Here is a 17,494-nt window from a genome sequence, read left to right as displayed (position 1 = left end):
AGACCAAGTTGAGCATCCTCTATTAGCATAGAACTGTGCTCTATCTTGAGCACTCCTGATAGAATCCTGAGCTTCGGTCAACATTTCTTGCATATCACATATAAGCATGAACAGACTAAAACCAATAGCCATATATTTAAAATTGTTATAGGCAAATTCCATCATTGGAAGATATTTTTTCCAATTTGATGCTTTTCCAGAGACTATGCATGAAGCATATCCTCTATAATCTAATTCATATGCTTTGTTTTCCCATCAAACTGCAGATGATCAGAGGAATTCATACTCAAAGTAGTTTCCTCGTAGTAAAGTAGGAAAACATGGCATTATAACAGCAGGAACCAGGTATCCATCGGTGACCTGACATACCCACATCTGCACATGGAATTATCGGCATCTCGAGTTATCTATATCAACATAGAGAGCCATTAATGTCTCGATGAGTCACATATGTTCATCCGTAAACCATCAGGTGGACTGTATAAATCACCTAAAGTACGGAACTCGAGAAACAAATGCCAACAAAAAAAAAATCCAAATTTCCTTAATCCGAACACAACAAGAAAAACTTGTTGAACTCTAAAGAAAGAGATTTCAACAAATGAATATGCCGATGAGATTACACTCATTAATACATGTAGGCTATAAATAAAAGAAGTTTATCTAGAGAATGCCCAAACAACAACTTTAAATGAATTCAGAAAATGAGATTGTCTTTGAATGTGATGTAAGCAAATCAACAATCTTGAGCCCAAATTATCCCATAAGATAATATATGTGAGGGATCGCTACTCTAGCATCCCATACCACATGATACCATCCATACATACCTTATTAATTTGAAACTCCCTAGTATGCCATCTATGAAATATGAATAAAGTCCTATATAAAAGGAATAAGATGGCCTTATCCTAGACTTTCACATACTAAAACTTGTCTCTTTTCGAGTACATCATTAGAAAGGAACTTTGAATTATTGGTGCCTTTCTAATGATAACTATCCAATAAACATACTAAAGCTAGGATAGAAAAATAACTCACCTAGATACATAAGCAACTAGGTATACAAGTTGGAATATGTACAAAAGTACAAGCGATATACTCCAAACTTGAGTGCAAAAAATGAAGGCAAATGCTACCTTCAAAGCACATGATATTATCGAAAAGATCAAAAGATCCTTATAAAACCATGGATAAAAGCATAGAAGCTCTTCAAATCTATGAAAATCATAGTTGATCATAACAATCAATGCATGCCATCTAATGGTCATTAATCATGTTGAAAGAAGCATTAAAACTGGTGGCCAACTAATTAATACGGAGTATATGAACGTGGTGTCGTTCAAGCAAAACTCCAAAGTAAGCAAGTGAAACACATGTGTGTAACACTCAATAAAAAACCCCAGACAAAAGTGATCTAGGCAAAACCTAATGAGTCCATATAAAACTTGCAAAACATTCAATAAAATCCACCAAAACAAACCGATCAACTAACCCATGATAGAATTTGTCTTAGGCTTAGGAAATTAAGTATAGACCACACTTAAAAAAGTATAAAATAAATTATTATGAAAAAGTATCAAAGGTGAGACACACTTTGAACATAGATTCTAGCCATCATTGAAGAAGTTAAGGAACATGTCTAAAAATAATGGCTAAACAAAGGTTAACAATCATGAAAATATCGTTCAAAATTAATCTACACAGAAATATCTACTAATACGATGTATAATTGTATTAATAATATGCGAATAACCTGCATCTATCTAATGTCAGCATGAGAAAACATACTTCAACATTAAATAACCCTTGAAAATATTCAATTCTCGAAAAAAAGAATTATCATGATTTTTATCTAATTTTTTCTAATTTAATAGGACCTCAGAATATGATAATTTTGAATTCCACCAAACCTATCTTATGGCATTCCAAACCTATATTTTTCCAAAAAATTTTCAGCAAATAAATTTGCTAAAATACTATTGATATTTTATAAATACCAATTTTTTAAGATTTCTAAAAATAATTTATAGAAAATTCCTAATTTTTCCAGAGAATCCCATCGTTCACAAAATTTCCAATTTCGCCCGACAATTCTCAAATCCAATGAAAATTTTTAATTTTAATGAATTTTTTAAATTTTTAGGTCAAAAATATATTTTTAAAGGAATTTGACTGGTCACGGGCACCCTAATGGACACACCACATGCCAAACACCAACCCCACATTTTCCAAAAAATTAAAATAACCTTTGTCTAGTTTTTCACTAATTTTCAAGATTTTTTTAAAATTTTTAATTAACCCCGAACGCATAAGAATATGAACAGTCAAAAAATTTTGGAATCCCAACGGTTTTCTCGGAATACGGAAAGCCAACAGTTTCGAGAAAAATGAAAAGACAAAAAAAAAAATTCGAAATGTGAAAGGTCAAAAGTTTTGAGGATTCAAAAGGTCAAAAGATTTTTTGGAATTCGAAAAGCCAATAGATTTCCTGGGAATGCAAAAAGCCGAAAGGTTTCCTGGAATTTAAAAAGCCAAAAGGCACGAGAAGAAAAAATTCCTAGAAATTTTCACTGAATTTTCTTTTCTCAGATTTCAAATTTTCTCATTTTTTGACTATTTTTTCAAGCTTTTTTGGAATTTTAAAAAATTACTTTTTTTAATTAAAAAAAGTTTAAATAAAGCTTTGTAAAAATCTTATAAAATTTATTTCTAAGGGGGGGCATTTTTTGCCCGACCGCTACTACGCAGCCTCCCACCCCCGGATGTGCGGGAATTAGAGAGAGGGAGAGAAGAGGATCTCTCTCTCCACTCTCCTCTCTCCTTCTTCTCCAATAAACTCCTCTCTCTCCACCCCATCTCTTCTCTACTAATCAGAGGATTAATACTTGTTTAATCTTTTGATAAAAGAATTTAATAATTGTGCCTTAAGAGGCGTTCTCACGGGCGGTCAGGAGGAAAATAGAAGAGAAATTCAGATTTGAGAGACGAAGAGGATCCCACGCACTGGGAGAGCATTCCATGCATCAACATGCTGCCCCCTACTACATTTCAGTAGAAAATCGACAGAAATTTAATAGCATACCCGTGGAAAAACCCGCAGAAATGTATAAAAAATACAATTTTAACCATAAAAATACTCAAACAATTTCTAAAAAATTAGGAAACATTTCCTTAAAATTGTAGAAAATCAGGGAATTCATTCTACCAAAAATATCCATAGTAAAATATGTGGTATTTTGGTAAAAATTTCCATTAATGCTTATTTTAAACCAAAAAAAATAGAAAAAAATAGCATTAAACTCACAAAATTTTTCCGCAATGTCAATTCGTCAATTAAATAGTAGTAACATGCATTCCACTGTCATATTGACGATCCACATGCAAAGCATCGACACAAATCAACAGAATAACATTTTTATTTAGTAAATATTAAAATTTACTTCAAAAAATGCTAAAAATTACAATAAGAAAGAAAAATTAACAACAATTAGCTAGAGATTGCTCTGATACCATTGTTAAAACCCTAAGATCTCTCTAGATAATTGTTATTCATTAACATGGATAAATCAGGCATAAACTCATCCACCCGCCCACCCCTGAGCCCAAGGGATGCACACATGAATTATAATGAAGTACATCATACCTTTACCTTGATGTCCCATACCATCAAGAGGTATAACTCCAATCCAATAGCATGTAGCTATAGTGTGAAATGGTAGGTGACCCTCAAGTGACTCTTGAGTCTCCATTGCCCATGTGTGACCCAAGGATGCCTGACCCTAACCTTAACCCTTAAGGTTAGTCCTAACCCATGCTCCACTAGAGCTTGTTCCCATGCTCCCACGCTCACAAGCCTAATGAGGGTTAGCCTCCTAGTATATGCACTCATAATGTGCATATAACAGTAGTACCACTTCCTTCCTTTCTTATTCTTGCCTCCTTAGCTCTCACACAAACCAGGCTCTGATACCAAAAAGAGAATGTGGGGGAGAGGGAGAGCGTCAAACCCTAGCAAGCAAACACACACACACAAGACAGAGCAAGACACAAGAGAGAGATGGATAGTTGAATTTTCTTCTATATTTTTCTTCTCTACTCAACCAACCTAGAATAAAGATAAGAGTACACACTATATGGGTTAGTACCAACTACTATAACATACAAGGGTCGGTCCATAATGTGAACCCGACTAAATGAGCTAGCGCTATAACTATGCCAGTCTGTAGTAATCGAAACTGGCTATCACACGTCCTGTTATCCCACTGGCCACATATCACCCATAATCTCACCAACCATGCTAGTGGTGTAGATGCAGAAGATATCACCCAGGTGGGTCATTAATGGCCACCCCGTAGCACTAGTTGAGCTCGATATCTCAACTTTTTGCTATGGATCTCAACATTCATTCTCATGTTAATTAAACAAGACTCCTATGATGAGGTTGAGGACGATGATGTTGCCCTGGCCGAATTAGTTAAGGGTAAGGAGGTAGATCCAAAGCCTAAGCTCCTTAATCAAGTGGCGGAGCAAGCTTTGACCTTGGTTCTTCTTCAACAACAACATGAAGAGGCAGAAATAGCTGAAATTACTAGCTCACGAGCCAATGGAGAAGGGTCATCAACAATGGTGGCTATGGATGCACCCACGAATGAGGCCGATGAGATAGGGATGCACCAGATATGTCCGAGTTAGCACTAAATATGCTTAGCTCCATAGTGGTAGATGGAGAGGAGTTTCTTTTCTTCTTGCAGGACTTAGAAAAAATGTTTAAAGTAAAGCAAGAGAAGTGCTTGTATCTCCTTGCCATTGGGCTAGATTTTCCACTTGACAACATATCCTCTCAAAACATGACAGAGCAACTTGTACTAGTTGATGGTACGATATCAGAGAGTGTCTAATTTGTTCAAGGGAAAATACTAGAAACCCTATTTTTAGTGTCTCTTTTATCCGCATTTTTCAAATTTGGGGAGGAAGAGAGAAGTGTAGGACCACATAAAAAATGTAAGTGGTCCAAGGAATTTCACACATAAAAATTTCCAAAATGAGAATGAACTCTAGAAATAGTGTTAACGATTCTAAAAAGTGAGTGGACCCTAGAGTAAGAATAGGAGAGGATCTAGGAGTTACTAGTCTATAAAGGGACCCAAAAGTAGGGTATTCATTAGAGCTTGTCCCCTACTATGGAGCCAAGTTGAGCATTCTAAATTAAAAAAAAATAGCAACTTAAGCTAATCCTTACAAGGCCCTTTTTGTAGTTCATATTTCCCCTAATGGGCAGCCCTCTCTACTTATCTTCACCATCGACACCACTCAGGATGACAACCCTCTCTGCTCCTCACCACCCCTTAGATATTGCAGCACCCTTGTCACCAAAGCTTGCACCACTCGGGATGTCATCCCTCTCTGCTCTTCATCACCATTTAGGTACCATAGCACCCTTTTACAAGAGTTTATGCCATCAGCATTTCCAACCATTCGATAACAATCCACTCTCTTCTACTATTCAACATATCATCATTTTATCATCAGTACATATCTTCAGATAGCAACCCATTCTCTGCTCTGACACATCATCGTTTTTCTTCTACAATTTACCTCAAGATAGCCACCCTCTCTTGTCACCTGCATGCCCGTGCCGTGGCTTAACATTCAGCATGTGTACTGGTCTAGAACTCTAAGCATACTTAAGAATATTCATGCTAATTACTTATGTGATTGAGAGAGAAGAAGATAGAGATTAGTGCTTAAGGTTTTCTAGTATAACTATGTTACAAAAAGGTAACTTATGCTTTTACATGAATGAGTCTTGTGGTCAGCCCATAGGGGTTAGCCCTAGCCCTTTTACATTTATTCCACTCTTGCTCTGACTGAATCCAGGGATTTTATATTCACGTGATCACAAAATTTTTCTTGTTAATAACATGTGTGAACATGTTATTAACATGTTCACATGTTAACATGTTCACAAAAAAGCCGGTGGCAAGCGACCTGGTAACCGGGAAAAATCCCGCTGGGCTTTTGATATACCCCGGCGGGCCCGCCGGGCTTATGCTTTACCCGGCGGGTCCCGGCGGGGTCGTCACATATCCCGGCGGGGTACATTTTTCTATATATATGGGCCCGGGGGGCCCTTTGGGATTTCATTGCTGACAGCATACACAGGTAATAAAAACTTGTGTGTGTGTGTGTGTGTGTGTGTGTGTGTGTGTTTGTGTATGTGGGTGTGTTCATGCGGGCAGCCGCCCACTGTCGCAATGCGCGGCAAGATGTGGGTGGTCCGCCACACGAGGGATGTGTGTGTGGGTGAGTTCGTGCGGGCAGCCGCCCATTGTCGCAATGCGCGGCAGGATTTGGGTGGCCCGCCACACGACTGGTGTGTGTGTGTAAGGCCATTCTTCGGAATGGTGCTTACCCTGGGGCACTTAGTCGGTAACGCGGCTAGTCTGTGTCCTATGGTAAGTATGGCACGCCGTAGCGGTACTAGTCGGTAACGCGGCAAGCATAGTATCGTTATGGCGATGTCACCTTCCCTTCCCTTCCCTTTGTCAAATGCGGACATATGGTCGGTAACGCGGCCAGTGTATGTTCGTATCCTATTGGTATTCCCATAGAATCGGGCGGCATTTTGTCGTTAACACGGCAAGTTGGTGTCGTCCGCTAGTGCATAAAATGTTTTTTGCATATTGCGGCATTTGATCGTTAACGCGGTCGAAAAAGTGTCGTAAATTTGCTTGTGTATTTCGGCATATGATCGTTAACGCGGTCGAATAAATGTCGTAAATTTGTTTGATTTGACTTGTATTGTTTTTATTGTGTTTGATCCATGCGATACTTGGTTGCTAACGCGGCATTAGTATTTCATGGATCAAAGTTTACATCATATTGTCTAACCGTTTTATTTTATAATATCGTGATTCGTAACTCGAAAAATATGAATCTCTCTCTTCTTACCCCCCTCTCTCTCATGATACACTTCACAACTCTTTCTCTATCTCTCTCATGATTCACTTCACAACACGATAGATGTGTAGATAATGATTTTTTTTCTCTCTTAAAATATACATACTTCTTAATAATTTCTTTTTTCTCCCTCTATTTACTTAAAAATTAAAACAATACATTATTTTTCTCTTTAGGAACTCCCAAAAACATTAAAAATGTGATTTAATGTTTCTTCTCTCTATCTGTCACAACTCTCTCTTCCTCTCCTCTCTCTCTCTCTCTCTCATGATACACTTCACAATTCTCTCTCTCTCTCTCGCAATGATACACTTCACAACTCTTTCTCTCTCTCTCTCATGATACACTTCACATCTCTCTCTATCACGATAGGTATGTAGATGAGGAGTGCTTTAGGATTACAAAACATTATTTTTCTCTCTTTAGGAACTCACAAAACTATAAAAAATATCATTTAATGTTTCCTCTCTCTATCTGTCACACCTCTCTCTTTTCCTCCCCCCCTCTCTCTCTCTCTCATTCGATAATGTATACACTTCGTAAGTAATAATGCGCTTGTTGCGGTTGTCTCACGTTCGATAATGTATTGCATGATGTTGAGTTCAGTAATGTTTGATATATTCTGTTTTTGTTTGTTCATTGATAAGTAATGATACACTTATTGCTGTTTTCTCACGTTTGATGATGTATTGGATGATATTGAGTTCATTAAAATTATTTGATATTCCGTTTTTGTATGAACATTGACGATATTGATATACTTGTTGCTGTTCTCTCACGTCTGCTTGATGTTTATTTCAGTAATGTTTGATATTTTGTTTTTTTATGTTTAGTGTTATTTGCTAGATTTACGAAGACGATCAACATGCTTACTCCCGAAGAGCGCAAAATTGTTCTGCGAGCAATTCGCGTTGAAGCGGTCATCACAGTATCACAATGTACTGATGATGTCGTCAAGAAGATCAACGAGTCTGAGATACTCATGCGAGATCTCATAGACCAAATATGGGAAAATGCACAGCGGCGGCTTCGAAGCGGAGGCAACGCTGAGCTGCTGGATAGACAGAAGATAGCAGATTTCAACCATCAGCACATAACACGAACCATTTTGGGGAGCATGCGAGTAGCGTGCAGTGATCTTCAAGATGCTGCCCCGCCTGAAGCCAACATGCAACGTCTACAGTTATGGGACGTTGTATGGAGCGAGCAAAGGGCCAAGAGCAAGCGCATGAAGGCGTTGGATGCAGAGTCCCTCCCCAAAAGAGTGCGAATTGCCCAAGACGTCGCTGCAACGTCCAGTCAGGCAGATGCAAGTGGTACAGGTGTCATTAATCGTACCATCTACAATTCTATGTGCACACATCTTATTGGCATCCCGCACGAAGCTCTTCACGAAGGACGAACAATAGGCTCCGGTGTGTTTGGAACAGTAAAAGAGTATGCAATTAAAGGCATATCATTTTTACCGGAGAACATCACTTTTTGCGGAAAGCACTACAAAGGAGAAGGCAGCGCGAAGTTCGAGAGCTTCCAGGCAGAGCAGGGTATGCAAGTGCTACATCCATCGATTGTCCGATGCATTGCCTTTACAAAAGAGGCTCCTTGGATCACAATTTTCCCGTACTTTAATGGCGGCGCTCTTGGTGATACTCTACTGAAGGTTCCCTTCAGATTCAGTGAGTTCACCAGAGCCATTTTTCGTTTGGATCGAGGATGGAGACAACCGCCGCCTGATAATATCCCTTTAGGTCATCTAGAACTTTCAAAAATAAAAGAGGTAGTAATAAACATGCCACATATTATGCATGCCCTGGTGCAGCGCATATGGCAGGTATTGTACATACCGACCTACATCCTTTTAATGTAGTGTTGGATTATACAAAAGAGCTAAAGCCACGCATAGGTATTATCGATTGGGGATTGCTGCTGAGAGCGCCCAAAAAATGGGTGTCTCTCAATTTTGTTTATGAAGCAGACAAGAACCCCGAGAAGGTGGCACAGGCAGTCTCCCACGCAGACAGAGAGCGAAATAAACGGCCGTGGATAGCCCCAGAGCTTTATGATCCATTTTTGGCAGATGCATACACTCCTGCATCTGATGTTTTTGCCTTGGGATATTTATTACAAACTTTATATGACTTTTGGAAGAAAGTGCAAGAGTTGTGGATGGATAATAGTTCCCATGACAAAGTTACCATGGATACTATTATTCATAGAGTCAAAAATTGGATGTTTCTGCCTAATCGCGATGAGCGAAAATCAATTTTGCAAGTAGTTGAATTTTTTAGGTCACTAAATACTGACCCTACGAGGGCACAACGTCCTCTTGTAGAGCTATCGGTGGCATTCACCCCGACTTTGTAATGATACAGTATCAAGAGATGAAGTTTCAGGAATTTGAGAATTTGATGTGTCCAATGTTTCAAAATTTTGTTTCTCTTCAAAATTTGATGTGTCCAATGTTTCAAAATTTTGTTTCTCTCTTCATTGGGTCTTTGCAATATCTCTCTCCTCTTCTGGTGTTTAAGTTTATGTTTTCTCTTTAAAATTTGATGTGCGAGCATTGTTTGAAGTGTTTTTGGAGTCAAGTGGATATTTCTCATCGAGTCTTTGCAATACATATCTCCTCTCGTTGTGTTTGACTTCAAGATTTTGAGAGCAATGGTCAATTTATCTTACGTTGATCTTTACAGTTCATTAAAATCCTAATGTCGTTTACGTTCATGCAGATATGGAGCAAGCGCAAGCGAACGAGCATCAGGAGTTAGCCAAGAAGGCATACGAGAGAATGAAGGCCCTTGCACATGGCCTGACAGCCCGCGAAGCTACAAGAACAGCGTGCAGATTATCGAAATGGACAAATCCAACATATGCCCAATGGAAAGACATAAACAAACGGGTAACCACAGAGATGATAAAGGCAATATGGCCATGTCCAGATGGCGAGATAAAGAAGGGAAGATGGAAGATTTCTCGTTGCACTCACAATGATATCAAAACTAATGCCGAGCGTATTTTCTTGGAGGTGTACGGTCGTCCTCTCCATAACGCCGACGCTCCACTGTATTTTGCTAAAATGCTATATGCTCACTTTGTACTGGAAACTCCAGTGGACTTCGCCTCGAGAGAGGCCACTGTCAACACCCACGACATACGTGAAGAGACAGTTACATTCACAAGAGAAGAACTTGCTCTTATGGTGGAGGGCGCCGGACTGGAGTTAAACCAGGTCAAAGAAAGCTTAGGGGCACAGCTAGCAGAGAAGGAGAAAGAAGCTGACCGATTAACTCAAGCGTCAACTCCTCCCCCGGCCAATAGAGGAATTCAAGAGCAGCTAACAAAGATCAGCCAAGACGTGCAGAGCATCTCTTCACGTATTGCTCCTGTGCGCCAAGGAAACCACATCTCTCATTTTTTGATACATCCTGATCTTGTGGGAGTTTCTGCTGAGGCTACAAGTTCCTCCACCCCCCAATGTCCTGTATGTTACAAAGTATTCGATGGGTGGAGCGGCCAGTATATACTACCATGTGGACACTACTACCACTTAATATGTTTAGTGAGACAAATGCAAAATACTTCCACATGTGCATTGTGCAGTGTCCCAATAAATCAAGGTATTTATACAGTGTTCGGCATGGCTAGCGAATATAAACCACCAGGACCTTTAGATGCAACTCCTAGTGCAATTCGCAATTTATTTCAAGATGAGAGCTAAGAAAAACAAATTCTACTTTTGTATTGATAATTTCTCCAAATATGATCATTTGTACAAGTACTTTTTATTAAATTAATGAAGTGACTTCTTCCTCTATGTCAGTATCTTGCTCCAAAATTCTTTCACCGTTTACTCTCTCGTCTGCTAAATTAAGCTCATCTAAGTCAATGTCTAAATTGTCTTCTATCTCAAGGGTGGTGCACAACGTACGTCCAACATCAAAGTTCTCGTCTACATCTTCACAATTGTACATCCATCTGGGCATATCTTCTTCATACTCTTCGCTTTCGATGTCTCGCAAGATCTTTTCATTGCAGTACATGTAAACAAGTTTATCTGCTCGATCTGCAAGAAGTCGATTGCGAATAGTACTATGAATATATTTATACATGCTCCAGTTTCTTTCTGAGCCTGAGTTTGAACAGCACTGACTTAGAACCTTCATCGCAAGGTTGCGCAATAAAGCATAATGCTCACCACCATTCATCATCCACCACTTCCATGCAGGTTGCTCTTTAGCCATTTGTTGAACAAGGGAGTTGGAAAATAAACCCTCTTTCAACCGAAATGAGGTCATCTCCTTTATGCACTGTACACGATCATCATCATTATTATAGAAAGTGTTTACCACTTTATAAAAATCTTGCACCACCTCAACGTTGGACATCAAATCCATATTCCAATATTCAGGATCTAACATGTAAGCAGCACTGTGCAGTGGTGAATGCGCTCCAATCCATCTAGCATGAAAGTACTTCAACAAAACTTTTCTTTGTCTACTAGAGAATGGTACACGCCATTGCTTCTCCACCACTGAATGCTCTAATTTCTCAGGACACTCCAAACTCCGTTGGACAGTCCACCATTGCATCCATGCTTTTTCGAGATTAGGCGCTCTTTGATCAAGGCTTCGTACAGCATACATAACAGGCATCATTACATGGTATGCATCCATCACACTGTTCCACCAACTTCTTCTCGTAAGCGCTGCCTTCAAGACTTTGATTTTCTCTTTCACTTTTTCAAGTTGAGTGCTCTCCCAGTCATGAAATGCCATGCATGTAAATGTTTCACAAACTGCATCTTTATTTCTAAGAAGAGACTCAAAAGTGTAAAAGTGAGTGCAAAACCTAGTCTCCACTGGAAGCTTTAACATAACTGACATGCGAGGTCGAAACATATCCAAAACTCTCTGTCTCTTGAGCATGAATTTCACAAGCTGGCGAGCAGTGTCGACGATTGAGGCAAACCATTTGGTATCATCAGATTTATACCAATCTTTTAATACAAGATTCAAACTATGAGTATTACAGCCTACCGGAAAAATATGTGGATATTGTCGCTGTAGGATTCTGGATGCATTTTTACAATTTTTTGCATTGTCCATGACGACTTGGACTACATTTTTGGCACCCACTTCCTCTATCACAGTGCTAATAACTTGAGCAATGTAAGCCCCAGTTTTGATTGAACCAGCTGAATCCACGGCACGGATGAAAGTCTCACCTCTAGGTGAAATAACCATTACATTAATTAATGGTTTTCTTTGCACATTAGACCATCCATCACTTACTATACTACATCCAGAAAGCTCTATATTGCTAAGAATTATTCTTTGTACACGTTCTTTTACCTGCGCATAACATTTCTCTAATAGATCATTTCGCATAGCATGGTACGTAGGCGGCGAAAACCCTGGTCCAAACTCACCAATTTTCTTCCATGCTCTCTTCCAATGCTCACTGTCCACCATCATCATAGCACTCCCAGAAAAGTAAATCGCTTCAGCAAGGACGAGTTGTGCATCATCGAGTCGACCTTGACGTAGGCTTTCTTGCAATGAAGTTTGACGCATGGGTATATTTCCTACGTCAAAGTTTTGCTTGCAAGAAGATGCACTGGGTAGATTACTTTCTGGCTGCATATTGCCGTTCGGGGTACAAGTAGGCGATGTAGCGGGAGTTTGATGATTAGAAGAACAGTGTTCTTGCTGCCTTGATACATTAACGAGAGGAGTGTCATGTTTTCTTGAATCTTTCTTTTGAATTTCTTCTCTTATGCGTTTGGCCACTATAGGTGCAGAGGGGTGGGTACATGAAACACATTAGTAAAAAAATGCATACCTGCTCACATTGTTGTGGCAATATGAGCCTATCTTTCTTTGTTTACCAAAACTTTGTAGAGTCAATAGTTACATAGCCACTTGCATGGCGTTTTATCATTGCATTAGGCCCTTTTTCCACCACGTTCGTTTGCCATTTGACATCCACAAAGAAGCGACGAAAGTCAAGCCTAAATATGTCTTGGATTGTGCCACAATAATCATCCATTTTTCCATTAGCTTCCTCAAAGCTACTAATGATACCGCAATCTTGTGTATTCCTCTTTTCATCAATTCTTTGTGTTCGAAAATGCTTGCCTTCACACCATATAGCATTGAACATAGTGCACTGGACCAAAATAGGAGCAATATTTGTTTAAGCAATGTGAATAAATATTAAAAGCAAATCACTTACAACTAATGTAAAACATTAGTTCTATGTACCTTTAACATGCATCCTCGTGCATACTCCCATTCTTCCACCGTGATATGCAGCCCCTCGCCGCTCTCTGCTCTCTCCATTTCCTCATGCAACCAATCAACATGGATATCATTCGGAAGTGTTGCTAGATGCTTAGGGTACGCCTTACGAGAGCCATGTTGCCTTCGAAAGAGATCTCTTTCTGCTTGCCTTTTTGTCTTTGCATCCTCATATCTTGTAACCCATCTACTCATCACATCACTATTAAGGATGCAAGTGAAATTGAGATCATCATTCAATGTTCTGTCAAGTACTTTACTCTATCCTTTTCCTTGAGGCACAATAGAGGTCATCCTCAAGTCCTCTTCATTGCTTCATAGTTGTGGCAAAGAGCTGTCCACCTGACCAAGAAATTCTGAAATATATACAAGAGACTCTTGTATCAACCAACCCTCAGCCATGCTTCCTTTGGGTCTTGCACTTTGCCTCACAAAGTCTTTTAAGGTACCCTTCTTTGCTTTGAGGCCTTTGCATAGAAGCCTGCCCTAATGGTAGCCCCTTTTCTTCAATCCTGGACATCTTCAATTTTAGGTCTCGCATGCCCTTAATAAGTTCTTCTATCGGCCCTTCTACCTTTGGGATTGCAGCAGCTGGTTTTGGTAGATTCTCAGGGGTAACAGCAATTATAGGAGTTGCCAAGCTCATCACCATTTTATCTCTCCTTCGCTGCCGCTTTGCTAGCATGGTAACCGCATCCTCGACATCATTCCAATCATTCTTTAGCCCCTGCTCTGTATCCTTATCCTCAAGGAGAATTTCCAATTTTTCTTGGAGATCTTTCCCAGCTGCTTGTAAGAAGAGCTCTGTTTTTTCCCTGTCCAAGGTTGTGCGCTCAATCCTTGACAGCTGGGCATAGCGCTTCTCAAACTCTCTTAGCAACTCTGTGGCAGAAATTCCCATTTTGGGTTTTGTGACCCATTCCAAAAAAGTTCGCTTGGTCACCCGCTCAGAATCCTCCATGAAATAATCATCCTTAAAAGCAAACTTGAACTCCTCCCAATTTCTACCACCATGTGCTGCCTGTAATCCTCTTATGCGCTCTCTTATTTCAGGAACACATACCAGCTCAAAGCTTCGAACCATATCCTCCTCAGTTACCCTGTTTAGCTCCATTTCCTTTGTGTAATTGCGCAGGTACTTTGTGATGTCCTTACCATCAAATTGATCCACCTTTTTCACAATTGACTGCAGTGCTTTAGTCGTGGAAATTTACCCCCTCTCAGCAGCTTGCTGCTGTTGCATATACATAGTAAACATCTGAAACATTTGCATAACCCCCGGGTCAAAATGAACCCCCTGTCCCTCAGGATTCTCAGCCATAGCTTGCACTGTGTATTTCACCACACTCTCACCCCAGCAGTCTTACGTCGGGTACACCAAAGCTGTCGTAACGTGGGCGGTGTCGCTGGGAAAGTGTGAGACTTCTGGATGTGAGAGTAGCTTCAAATCCCAGCAAGGAAACAGAATATATAACTCTTCAAGGGGAACCACCAGCAGAAGCTATCAGCTGAACCCGGGGCTTCACTCTCTCACGCCTCTGTAGACTCATGAACCTTCCTTTATCCAAACTAAAGTAACCACTCACCATGTACATAGAAAAAAAAGCACCTCCCCTTGTAAGGCAAGGGACCTAATACAACCCATAAGAGCATCAATGGAGCAATTGCCAAACTGTTGATACATATGTTTATTGGGTAGCATCATGCTTGATTAACAACTTTAATCCATCAATGCATCATAGATCCTACTCATTAAGTCCCAACAAGTGATCTCCTCAAGGATTGTCAGTCTCCTCCTTTATACATTGATGTTATAGGTTATGTACATCCGAAGATAGAACAAATTTACTTTGTATTTGTATCCATGGATAAGGACGGTCTCCCAGCTAGCATGCATCAGCCTCCACAATATCCATAGCACCAACACTTCTAAAGTAAATCTCCAAAACCATTCTAGAATTTTCTGATGTGCCTCTTATGGGCTATTTCTGCCGCCAAAATTGCCAAAGGATTCTTTACCTCTTTAATATCACCAATAGTGACAAAAGAAGGATGGCGAAAAACTGCAGCTTTTAGACAATCATCCTTTGCCAAGTCCACGACCACCTAAGCTCCTCTGATTGTTGCAAGTGACTCCTCGGCTTCAGTCGACGTCAGCAGCAGCTTAATATCACAAACGACAGCCTCAGCTTCTACACGATTACCCAGGCATGTCTCCAAGGCTTTAGTTCTTCGTCCTTTGCATGAAATCGGCAGCACATCACTTCATTTTTTGAATTTTTCAGCAAGTATATCACTGGACAGAGCTTCAATTCTTCTCTAATTCAAACCCCTACAAGGCTTGAATAGAAGTTATCCTCACTAATTGAAATATTCTCCAAAATTCAATCTCTGGTTTTTTCTCCTCTCTCGTTTCTGCATACTCCCCCCCTCCTTTCTGCGTTTCTGGTTTTTTCCCATTTCTTTCCCGCAAGAGAATCGGGCTCCTTCGCCTTTTGCAGCTAAAATTTCGAATTTCCCCAGTTTGAAATACACTGCGCCTCCTTATTTCTTGCTTAATATTCGGAAATTTCCTTTAAAAAAAAAAACTCCTTCGCATGCCACGCAAGTCGCCACCTTGCGTCTGCGCTGGTGCCCGTGAGACCTTTGCCTCCTTGTCATGTAGCTGTTTGTTGAATCCGGAAGCACGCTAACAGCCTGAGACACTGGCTCGGACTCCTCCACGTTCATCGTTTCATAAGGTGCTTCTTGTTCCTGTCTAAGGTAGGGTGGCTGAGGATATCCCGGTGCTTGTTGCTGCGAGTAACCTTGTTGGGGTGGCTGTGCTTGGTAACGATAGCCAGCACCAACTATTGGGTCGCCCTGAGAGTGGTTTTCCATCGGCAGTACAGGCACAGATGTGTAGTTTGTTACTGGTGATGGTGATTGGTGGCCTGATGGTGGCTGTTGGAAGCCAAGGGGCGGCTGAATTTGAGAGACATCCGAGCCTTGTTCAGGTCTTGAAGAAGGCGCCTGTGATGCCACATATTGAATAAATTCCATGATCCGAGACTAGGCATATACTGAACCCCTCTGCCAATAATGAGATACTAGATCACCTATTCTTGTTGTCAGCTCATTCAAGTTGCGGTCAATGTCCCCCACATGGGTGACCACCAAAGGCCTCAAAAACATTGAATAAACATAAGTAGTTCCCATTGTCTTTGGATACCACAGATAAACAATAAACGCAAGTCTGGCCTCACTATACAAAGGTAGCCATGATACAAAGGTAGCCATGATACAAAGGCATCCCCCAGTCTCTCCAGGACAGTGACAATTGCCATAATCATCCAATATTGACACCAAAACCAGAGTTGCTCCACATCAGGCCTGTTCATCTCCACGCATTTGAAGCATTTGTATGCTGGATAGACGTAGCCCACAACCATAATCAGAGCTTGGGTGAAGAGAGAGCCCATCATTTTGGCTGCGAAAAAAAAGCCTCCCTGTTCTCTGCTCATTCCGAGTAAGAACAGAAATCATGGCATTCCAAGACACGATATCTTGAAAAGGCATTCTTTCAAAACCAATCCTTGCATCATACATGCTCTCACATTTCCCATACATGTTGAGAGGAGTGTTCCCTACTACAAGGTCTACCATAAGCATAAAAACTCCATGATTCACACCATACTTATGTACAGAGGCTTCGAGACCTGGCTCAGCCTCAGGTTGTCTTATTGAACCTCATTTACAATATGAACATATGTACTTAGGCATCATATAATGACTCAAATCATGGCACTTAATCCATGCATCTGGATTTACATTTAATGGCCTCTTATGCATGGTTTCACACCATAGACGTGCCATGGCACGACAATGCGTGGAGCTTTAGAATCGATTTTCTCAAGGTATTCACAAATGCATTCTTCAAGCATCCATCCCTCCGCCATAGAACCCTTTGGTCTTGCTTTTTGACGTACATAACCTTTCAATACTCCCATAAATCTCTCAACCCAAAACATCCATGGAGTGCTCACAACACCAGCGAGCTCTATCTCGTCCACTAGATGGATTAGAAGATGAACCTGGATATCAAAAAAGGAGGTTGGAAATTCCTTTTTCATTAAACAAAGAAGCTCTATACATTCATGCTTCTTTTGTGGAATCGACCCTTTGGCAATCTCTTTAGATGTAATCCATCTATCAGTAAAAGAAAGAAGATATTAGAGATAATTTTGTGAATT

At 40.2% G+C, this 17,494-nt stretch overlaps 1 pseudogene; it reads right to left on the bottom strand.

Annotated features, from left to right (window-relative positions):
• Nucleotides 1-15,806: 15,806 nt before the first annotated feature.
• LOC147627332 (putative HVA22-like protein g pseudogene) lies at nucleotides 15,807-16,744 on the bottom strand (annotated as a pseudogene).
• Between the last annotated feature and the right edge of the window lie 750 nt (nucleotides 16,745-17,494).

Source organism: Cibotium barometz, chromosome 21, assembly GCF_041138505.1.
Source record: "Cibotium barometz isolate CiBa-2024 chromosome 21, ASM4113850v1, whole genome shotgun sequence".
In the NCBI taxonomy this organism is placed as follows: Eukaryota; Viridiplantae; Streptophyta; class Polypodiopsida; order Cyatheales; family Cibotiaceae; genus Cibotium; species Cibotium barometz.
Note: the sequence above shows the minus strand (reverse complement) of the source record. Positions and strands in the feature narration are given on the sequence as shown.